General features: G+C 34.9%; 1 protein-coding gene and 1 long non-coding RNA gene across 2 annotated transcripts in view; one reads left to right on the forward strand and one right to left on the reverse strand.

The window, feature by feature from the left end:
* The window catches only part of LOC136041913 (toll-like receptor 6), a 76258-nt gene extending 75198 nt beyond the window's left edge, over positions 1-1060 (forward strand). Inside the window, exon 3 of the mRNA XM_065726713.1 lies at positions 237-1060. The gene's annotated coding sequence lies outside the window, so the exon portion shown is untranslated. The remainder of the gene's footprint in view (positions 1-236) is intronic.
* The window catches only part of LOC136041914 (uncharacterized), a 36468-nt gene that overhangs the window by 4362 nt on the left and 21069 nt on the right, over positions 1-11037 (reverse strand). The window lies entirely within an intron of this gene.

Genomic DNA, 11037 nt, shown 5'->3' on the forward strand with positions numbered 1-11037 from the left:
GGGATTGAAGAGTAGCGAATCCAGAACGATATAAACCATAGGCCAGATGTTTTGCAGAGCCAGAATAAAGTAAATGTACTATAGATAAAATCCAATCACCCTAAGAGCTGAATATTATTATGTATTTATAGTAATAGAAGGTATAACCACAGACTAAAAAACAAAAATGTAATTCTTCAGTATCAAAATTAATTTTTTTTTTGTCCAATCATGAATGTCTATTCCTTTTATTTCAGGGTTTGATGTGACTGGGCCTAAAGAAACGTGATCTCAGAACTATGCCAAAACAATATTCTATGACGTTTTTTACAACTATTGCTGTTATTCTGCTTGAAATGAATCCATCATGGCTTGACAACCCTAACTGCTGCTATATTTAACAGTGCTCCTTATGAGACAATAGTGATGGACAATTTTCATGCTTGTTTTTTCTCCCAGTGAACAAATGAAAGATTTTCTGTATTAACTATTAGTTGATTAGCTAAAGAAACTGCATCTACAGAGACTTGAATGCAGCTACACTTCACAAAATCCTTTTTAACCCATTGTTGTTTTTATTTATTAAAAGTAGATTGGCAAGCTTTCAATATTGTGATAAACTGTCGTACCCTATATATATATACCTAATGTGTACATTTATAATAAAACATTCCCCAAATCAGACTTAATTTTTTGTTTTCCTGTCTTGCTTTGAAAAACATCACAATAAAAAACGAGATCAACTGATTTTCTTTTGTTTCCTCTTATTTTTCAACAGCTTGCACAGTTCTTTGATATATGCTTTGCAGTCTTTTATTTTTCTTGTTTATATTGGTAAAAGAGTCTTTTTGTTTTCCTTCCTTAGTACAGAAAATTTAAAATAGAAAAGCAACAGCAATGGTAATGACAAAAACCGTGGGTACAGACAAAAACATTACTCTGCACTACATCGGTGAAATAAACTTTTACAATTTTAGCAGAAGAACAAGGAAAAAAAAATGAACATGGAAGAAAGGAAATGCTTCTAAAAATAGACCAAAAAAAGAAATAAATCTTAAAGAAGGTATGTTTCAATTTATTCTTTAGTTTTGCCTTAATTTATCTTGCCGAATTAATGAGTTTTATTATAGAATATTTTGATGGTAGTGGAATGGCTTAACGCTCAGGCAATCTCATTCATTGCATATCAATTTTCCTGGTAATAAACCCAATATTAAACTAATTGGCGTTGAAATTAGAATTCAATAACAAAAATAAATAAATAAAAGAAACCGACTCTGGTTAATTTTAAAACATAGTATCTGATGCTAGTATTATGCCTCAACAACTACAGTCAAAAGCTTCAAGAAATCCCCTCTTATATTGTAGACAAATATGATTTTGGCAAAAATAGTCAAAATTGTTATATCTTGTTCATACTTGGATCCCAATAACTCCAATTTTATCAAACACAATTATTTGGACGTCACATGCCCTTAAAAAAAAAAAAAAAAAAAAAAAAAAAATCCAAGTCTTAACTTTTAAATATACAGCCTCAACACCTTTAGCAAGAAATTCACTACCAACCCGAACTCATCATGACCTATCTACTTGTAGCAAAGTCGATGTATCAAGTTCCCGAAAGAAAAAATTACGGGGAATATTAGATATTACACCAATAAAACCGGTCTTGAATAGTTTTACACACAACACTGGACAAATAATACGGATACTGGAGAATAAGGGTCATCCTAGAGAAAAGAACATTTTGACCTGCGCCGTGCCTCCTCATTTCTAAGCTCAGTCTGACACTAACAGCGAACGGCTATTGTAGTTTGTGGTTTATCAATTTGACAAAATATAAGATCCCATCAAGTATGATGCTCGTAGTGAAATAAGTTTTTAAATGTGAAATAGTTGGCTCAGCCGATATTTAGTGATAATAAACCCAAATTTACGGTAATGCGAGAAACTAAGCTTCAATTTCAAAAAGGGGAACAATGTTTAATAGTAAAAAGATGAATACTCATAACGACTGCAGCATCAATTCTTGCGTATCTACAGGTAGTAACTGTGGTGTTTTCGGGCCAAAATCCCACTCATCGACTAAATACCTTGAGGGAATACCACTAATACAGTATATATACTCTCAGATAATTCACCATAATATATATCAAGACTCTTCAGCTAATGCTCTTCCTTCCTAGTCATACCCATTTTGTTTGAAAGCCATAAAAATCGAGTTATGGAAGACTTCTGGTTAAAGAAACATGATACGAGAAGAAAGATCTCATGCATTTCCTAGAAGATAATATAAAGCATGGTTCCCCTTATCTCTTTCCAAAGTTAATGCTCCAGGACATCGAGGCTGAATAAATAAGACCGGGTCTCTAGTTTACATAAAAAATGAAGCATAATCAAGAGTTGTTGATAAGAAAGAAAATGATACAGAAAAGGGATTACTGGGATGCTTTGAAAAAAGGGACCTTCATTTTTAGTTCCGAGCTCGTGTTTCCAAACATTAATTCCGCTAGTTTTTTTCTAGATATAAGTTAGCACGAGATACGTTAGAGAGCAAGTTTTTTTTCAAGAGAATGAGGAGAGGGGGAATGCTTAGTAATATGCAACCTTATCAGTGTTTGTCACTCATCGTTTCTATTAAGATTAAATACCTCAAGGCCCAGAATTCAATGGATAGATGCATGAATTTTGATTCTAATTTCAGGATCCAATAGGAGAGGGCAGGGGGAGTACCATGTAGATTGGCATACTTATGAGGCTAAAGAAAAAATATGATTCATGTCAGAAAACATCTTTGTGTGCCGTAATGACACGGAATATTTTATTTTTGAAAAAAAGACTCGGTAAAAAAAGAGGCTAAAGCATCATTTCAACAACAAAAAAGAACAAAGAAAGAGATGAAGTATATATATTCTAATAATACAAAAAAGTTATCTCTTCGCTTAATTAGTTATAAAAAAAGTTTTTAAACGAAGAGTAAAGAGCAACATTTAAACTTAAAACGAAAAGAAATTATTACTTACTAGGGTCCCGGCGGCTTCACCGCCGGGCCCCAGCATGGCACGCGGCAGGCTTCTATATATGGATTCTCATTATCCCTTGTGTTCTAACCGAAGACAGTGCTGGGTCCCGCCGGGCCCAAGCATGGCACGCAGCAGGCTTTTATATATGGATTCTCATTGTCCCTTGTGTTCTGGGTCCCGGCAACGCTTTGTCATTTTTAGATCGAATTGATGACGTAAATTGGACATCCCTAATCTGGCCCTTTCTCTTTGAGCTGCCAGCCTGGTTTTGCGTTGCTCTGATGTTCCCTTTTTGGTGACATTGTGACTTTTTTGGTGACTATCTCTATTAGCCGCAAGCCTGGTTTCGCGTTGCGAACATGACGTCATTTACAGACTTTATCTTTTATTAGTTTTTTTCTTTTTTGACGTCATCTTTTTTTAGTTTTTTCTTTAATAGTTTTTTTTTCCTTTTTGCTTTTTTTCTTTTTTAGTTTTTTCTTTTTTTAGTTTTTTCTTTTTTTTCTTTAGTTTTTTTACCCAAATTAGGTTTTTATTTTTTCTTTTTTTTTAGTTTTTTCCTTTATTAGTTTTTTCTTTTCTTTTTTTTCTTTTTCTTTAATTTTTGTATTTTTGTCTTTTATTTTAGTTGATCTTTTTTTTAGTTTTTTTCTTTTTTATTTTTTTTCTTTTTTAATTTTTGTTTTTTACTTTTTTCTTTTTTAGTTTAATCTTTTTTTAGTTTTTTCTTTTTCTTTTTAGTTTTTACCTATTTTATTTTTTTTATTTTTTTTTAGTTTTTTTTTCTTTTAGTCTTTTTCTTTTTTAAGTTTTTTCTTTTTCTTTAGTCTTTGGTTTTTCTTTAGTTTTTTTTTAGTTTATATATATATATATATATATATATATATATATATATATATATATATATATATATAGATATACAAAAATAAGTTGTTTGTCTGTCTGTCGACTGACGTCATGTTTGTGTGTCGACTGACGTCATGTTTGTCGACTGACGTCATTATAAGGATTGAGCTGTATGTCGTCATGAAGTTGTTTGTCGTCTGACGTCATGTTTGTCGACTAACGAAACTACAGACCGGGACACCGGGACACAAATGACGTGTTATGTCTGTTATAACGTAATAGAGGCAACAATCTTGACAGGGCCTTTTGAGGGTGAGGCTTTTCTTATTCCACGCATTCTCATGATTCCAATGGATCTGCCTTTTCAACCTAAAAGATTGCAATTTCCAATTTGATTAGCATATTTAGTTATTTTTATTCAAACAATCCCTGTGTCCCGGTCGTCATTTATATATCCCGCCTGTGCCCCCGGCGTCCCCGTTGTAGTTGTGTCCCTGTGTCCCTGTCGTCATTTATATTCCCTGTGTCCCGGTCGCGATTTGAGTCCGGGTGTCCCAGTCTGTAATTTCTCTTTGAGGTTCCCGGTCGTCATTTATATTCCCTGTGTCCCGGTCGTCATTTGTGTCCCGGTGTCCCGGTATGTAATTTCATCAGTTGACAAACATGACGTCAGTCGACAAACAACTTCATGACGCATACAGCTCAATCCTTATAATGACGTCAGTCGACAACTCGACACACACACACAGACAATTTATTTTTATAAGATATAAATTTTTAGATATAAAATAATTATATATATATATATATATATATATATATATATATATATATATATATATATATATATATATATATATATATATATATATATATATATATATATATATATATATATATATATATATATATATATATACTAGCTATAACCTATTATGGACAAATGATGACCGGGACACAGGCAATATAAATGACGACCAGGACACAGGTATTTAAGAATATCGTTCAAAGACAAATTTTTAATTGTAAGAAGACCGTTGAAAGAGAAATTTCTAATTGTAAAATGACTGAAGAACCTACAATGGCAACACCCGAGGAAGCTGCTCAAAACGAATGTATTCACGCCGAAGTAGCTGAATTGGTAAAGCGTTATGTTTCAGGTTCTAGGTCCGAGAGGCTCCAGGTTTGAACCTTGGCTTTAGTATTAATACAAAAGAAGAAAAAAACTAAAAAAGGTAAAAACTACAAAAAAACTAAAAAGAAAATATATATATATATTTATATATATATATATCATCTTTTCCACAAAAATAATAATTTTGTGCTTCTGCTTAAAAACAGCAATCGAATTGATGCCTCCTGATACGCACAACAAAGTGGCAATCGTTGTGGTCGGTGATCAGTTCTTACCTCGAGATAATATTCTTTATAGGCGAAACAATCAGTTGACAAGAATCGCTTAAACTCATCGATGCTACGATGCCCTACAATATCCTGACGAATATAAATGACGCCCGGGACACTCAAATAGAAATCACAGACTGGGACACCGGGACACAAATGACGACGGGGACACAGGGAATATAAATGACGACCCGGACACAGGGACACAACTACAACGGGGACGCCGGGGGGCACAGGGGGATATATAAATGACGACGGCAACAAAGGAAATGGTCGATTAGCAATCACCATCAACAAAGCTCAAGGGCAATCAATAGCATCATGAGGTATAGATCTGAATACGGATTGTTTTCCCATGGACCATTATGCGTTGCATGTTCAAGAGTCGGTAAACCTGACAATCTATTTATATGCACAGACGATGGGACAGCAAAGAATGTTGTATATTCGCAAGTTTTACGTAGTTAAAAACATATATATATATATATATATATATATATATATATATATATATATATATATATATATATATATATATATATATATATATATATATATATACATATATATATATATATATATATATATATATATATATATATATATATATATATATATATATATATATATATATATATATATATATATATATATATATATATATATATATATATATATATATATATATGTGTGTATATATATATATGTATATATATATATATATATATATATATATATATATATATATATATATATATATATATATATATATATATTCACAGGTGGGACATAGGGACACAACTACAATGGCGCGTAACTAATATGGCGCGTAACAACTTACACGCACGGGGGGGGTTGGGGGGGGCGAAGCGCCACCCCAACAGCTAGTATATATATATATATATATATATATATATATATATATATATATATATATATATATATATATATATATATATATATATATATATATATATAACTACGTAAAGCTTGCGAATATACAACATTCTTGGCTGTCCCATTGTCTGTGCATATAAATAGATTGTCAGGTTTACCGACTCTTGAACATGCAACATATAATTGTCCATGGGAAAAAAGAGCTTTGTTGATGGTGATTGCTAATCGAACATTCCCTGTGTCCCCGTCGTCATTTATATATCCCCCTGTGCCCCCCGGCGTCACCGTTGTTGTTGTTTCCCTGTGTCCCGGTCGTCATTTGTGCCCCAGTGTCCCAGTCTGTAATTTCTCTTTGAGTGTCCTGGTCGTCATTTATATTCCCTGTGTCCCGGTCGTCGTTTGTGTCCCGGTGCTTTGTTGATGGTGATTGCTAATCGAACATTCCTTGTGTCCCGGTCACTTTCTCTTTGAGGGTCCCGGTCGTCATTTATATTCCCTACTAGCTATTGGGGTGGTGCTTCGCGCCACCCCAAGCCCCCCCCCCCGCGCGCATAAGTCGTTACGTGCCAGATTATTTACGCGCCATTGTAGTTGTGTCCCTGTGTACCACCTATGAATATAGATAGATTTATATATGTGTTTTGAACTACGTAAAACTTGCGAATATACAACATTCTTGGCTTTCCCATTGTCTGTGCATATACAAAGCCATATGTACTTATAATGACGTCATATGTAAACGCTCTTTTTACAAACAAACAAACATGCATACACACAACTCGCTTTTATATAGATAGATAGGTAGGTAGATACAATACAAATTAACTGCGTAAAACTTGCGAATATACAACATTCTTCGCTGTCCAATTGTCGCTTCATATAAATAGATTGTCAGGTTTACTGACCCTCGAACATGCAACGTACAATTGTCCATTGGAAAAACAATCAGTATTAAGATCTATACCACAGTTTTCTAATGATTGACCTTGAGCTTTGTTGATGGTGATTGCAAATGCTAATCGAATTGGGAATTGCAATCTTTTAAATTGAAAAGGCAGATCCGTTGGAATCATGGGAATGCAAGGAATAAGAACAGCTTCACCCTCAAAAGGCCCTGTCAAGATCGTGGCCTCTATTACGTTTTCCATTGTTTTTTTTTTTACGGCGAGTCGCGTGCCATTGTAAAGCTTTGGTGGGTTGATATTTCTTAACAGTATTATTGGTACGCCTATTTTTAGTTGTAGCACGTGTGGTGGAAACCCTGAAAGATCCACGGAATTTAAAAATTCAGATGGATAATTAACCGCCTCATTTGGTTCCAAAACTGTGTGGACTGACTTGTAAAGGACTGCCTGGTTTTCGAATCTTGGTTAAAACAATATTATTGATTTCGTGAACGTCTACATTTTTGGGTGCAAGAATCGCTCTTTCGCTTAGCCATTTATTATTTTTATAATTGTTTAGAATATTCGGAAATACTTTTTCAATCAATTCATTTTTGGACGTCACTAAATTACAGAATTCAGCAGGTAGTTGTATACGTCCTGAAATTGAGTCTACTGGGAGCTTTCCGTTTCCAATTGCCAGCAATTGATCTGAAAATGTTTGAACAGAGTCATCGTTTTGCAATCGGATACGCATATTTGTAGTTAATTTTAATGTTTTTACGTGTGCCCATAAATTAGAATTTTTCAGGCAAGCATTCATTTCGTCTGGGGGGGGGGGGGGTTGATCTAGGTATTATAGGTAAAGTTTGCCTGAAATCTCCCGCAAGCATTATTAATGTGCTGCCAAAGGGTTTCGAATTCCCTCGCAAATCTTTCAAACATTGATCCAGAGCCTCGAGAGATTTTTTTGTGCCATTGTGCACTCGTCCCAAATAATAAGTTTGCATTGCTGCAATACTTTACCCATCCCAGATGATTTGGAAATATTGCACGTGGGAGTTGCTGTAGAATGCAAATTCAGAGGCAATTTCAAAGCGGAATGAGCAATTCTTCCACCATTTTTCCATCCAAAAAGAAAATTTCTCCAACGTTGTTATCGACACAATGCATTATCGTATCATAAATGTCTTTTTGTTCCGACGTTAACTTGGAAATGTTATTTTGTACATACGACAATAGATCACTCGTAATGAAATTTTGTTCACGATCCAATTCTACACATGTCGAAACAGCAGCGGTACGATTAGGTGAAGGCATTCCCAAATCCTGAAGAGGTTTGTTTGCCATACATACACATAAATCTTCTATAGTAACTAAAGTGTAGTTATAAATTTCTGATGTAAAATCCAAAGTCATATCTGACGTCTCTAACCGTTTTCGATGGAGTATATCTTCGGACATTTTCGATTTATATTTTCCCCATAACTCTGTAGGAGCTGAAGGAGAGCAAGTTGTTAGAATGATTCCAAACAATGCACGAATTTGACTTGGAGTTGACTTTCGCACGCGTCATTGATGCAGTTATCCCAGTGTTGGTCATTCTCCAATAAATTCAGAGCTTGGCATGCACTACGATAAGTGTCATGTATAGTACCGTTTACAGTTCTCAAATACTCAAAGGACGTCGGACCGGGTACATTCACCAAAAGCAGGTGTAGAAAGAAGCATTCATGTTGATTGGGGTGAACGGTGTTTCCAGGTTACCCTGTTTTCGACGTTCAAATACTTTATTTTTAGTATTCCACGTGTAATACGAAGGCACTTCAGTATACAGCAGTTTTTTTGCAAAAGAATCATTTTTGCATAGCGAAAAGAAAGCAGTTAACTTTGTATCCAGTGGATTCAGGGCTCTTTGTTGCACGTTGGATTCCGAAAAATAAACACGTTGACCATTCTGTAAATGTACCGCTAAGTGAACAACAGCTGGGCTACTTTCATGTATCGGAAATGAAAGAATTCGCCAAACAGCTTCATTACTGCTTATGTATCTTCCAGCCTGATATTGTACGATTTCGTCGATATCTTCGATTTCGGACTGGAAGCCAAAAACTGCCATGTCACAGTCTTTGTTGACGTATTTACATATGTATTTGATTGCCTTTACGGAGTTACAGTATTTAACATTTATGTGTGCATTAAATGTTTTTGATAATAAAGGGGAATATGAAACAACCCACTGGTTATCTACTTCGATGGTGGTTCCGTTACGCTTCTTTATTATTGCTGTTTTACCGCCATCTTCAGTAGATCTTCTTCTATATTGTGGGTAACTATCATTGCCAGTAATTGTGTTGGGTACTAAGAATTTTCGTTCAGTGCACTGCAAGGTCCATGTATCATATTTTTTACAACAATATCATATAACCCCTTATCGACATTTTCATCAGGTATTTCAGCGGAAATCAAATCATCAATTTCGTTAGAATTAATTTTATAATGTAGCCAGATTAGTATATGTGCGTGTGGCAATCCTCGTTTTTGCCATTCCACTGAGTACATCCAGCATCGCACTGACCCGAACACTTCAAGTTTTACTATGTAGTTTATCACTGATTTCAACTTTTGCCGGAAGACAAGGGCCGTAATGTCATGTCTATGAACCGCCGATTGTCCTTGAAGTAAAAGCTGCTGAATCTCGTCTCAAGATTAATTACATGTAAATGTAAAAAATAAATTTTGACGACCATAGAGACGAACATACGCAATAGCATCTTGAGCATATTCATGCATAAGACGGGGACTGCCAGCACATGACGAAGGTAAAAACGTTAATCTTCCAACGTTTGTGGTATTACCGTCATTTACAGCTGCATCTCGCAAGTGAATGTATTGTTCAGAGCGGAGTTTGGTCTGATTCAGATGGATAAATAGCAAACGTTCTGATTCAATTTTTGCATACATATCAACGACGTTTTGTTGAAACAATTGACGGCATTTTAAAATATAATTGTCTTCATTCTGCCGAATCATTAGTCTATAGGAATAATAATGGATTGTACTGCATTTCTTATTCATTTCTTTGTTAGTGGCTGGATTTATCAATTTAATATTAAAGTGATAGCCGTCGGCTCCATCCCAAAAAATGATAGGATATTGTAGGGCATCGTAGCATCGATGAGTTTCAGCAATTCTTACCAACTGAGCGTTTCGCTTATGAAAAATAATATCTCGAGGTAAAAACTGTTCACCGACCATAACAATTGCCACTTTGTCGATAGTTGGAGCATTGTATCTACCCACATGTTGGCCAGGAGACGTTTTGTCAGCGGATATAATAATTTTATAATAATAATTTTATGCGTATCAGTAGGCATCAAATCGATGGCTCTTTTGAACAGACGCACTAAATTATTATTTTCGTGGAAAAGATGTTGCAATTGGGAAACGATTGTCCTTTCAACGTCGGGAGAAATTTCGCAACGTGCATTCAATTCAGAATTTCTATCACTGATGAAGTACAATTGTAAAGATCCATGATTCTCACCTGAGAATGGTAGTAGAGACCCTGTACTATGATAAATTTGCCCTTTTACTTTGAAAGTAGGCATAAATTGATCTGGATTTTTGATTTGGGCACCAAACGACGTCATTTGGAAACATGAGTTATATTTTCTGATCTGTGATAAAAAAAAAACACGCTTAGATTCTGACGTAGTTCCAGTAAGCGAGGTCTTCAATGGCTCTGGTGGTGCAGCCAGTAGAGGAAGTTTAACTTTTCCTGAGGCGTAACACATTCCCATTGCTTCACCATTAATTTTCAAGGTCTTGCAATAGGGACAAATTTTAGACATAGTCCCGATTTGAACAGATCTACTCAAGCTATAATCATCGACTGGGCTGTACCTGAATGCTAGGCGAAAATTTCCAGGTTGCTCTTGTGATTCCTCGGCACGCTTTCTTTTGGAGACTTCTCTTTGAGACGCAAGCCTAATTTCACGCTG

Source organism: Artemia franciscana, unplaced genomic scaffold (assembly GCF_032884065.1).
Source record: "Artemia franciscana unplaced genomic scaffold, ASM3288406v1 PGA_scaffold_49, whole genome shotgun sequence".
In the NCBI taxonomy this organism is placed as follows: Eukaryota; Metazoa; Arthropoda; class Branchiopoda; order Anostraca; family Artemiidae; genus Artemia; species Artemia franciscana.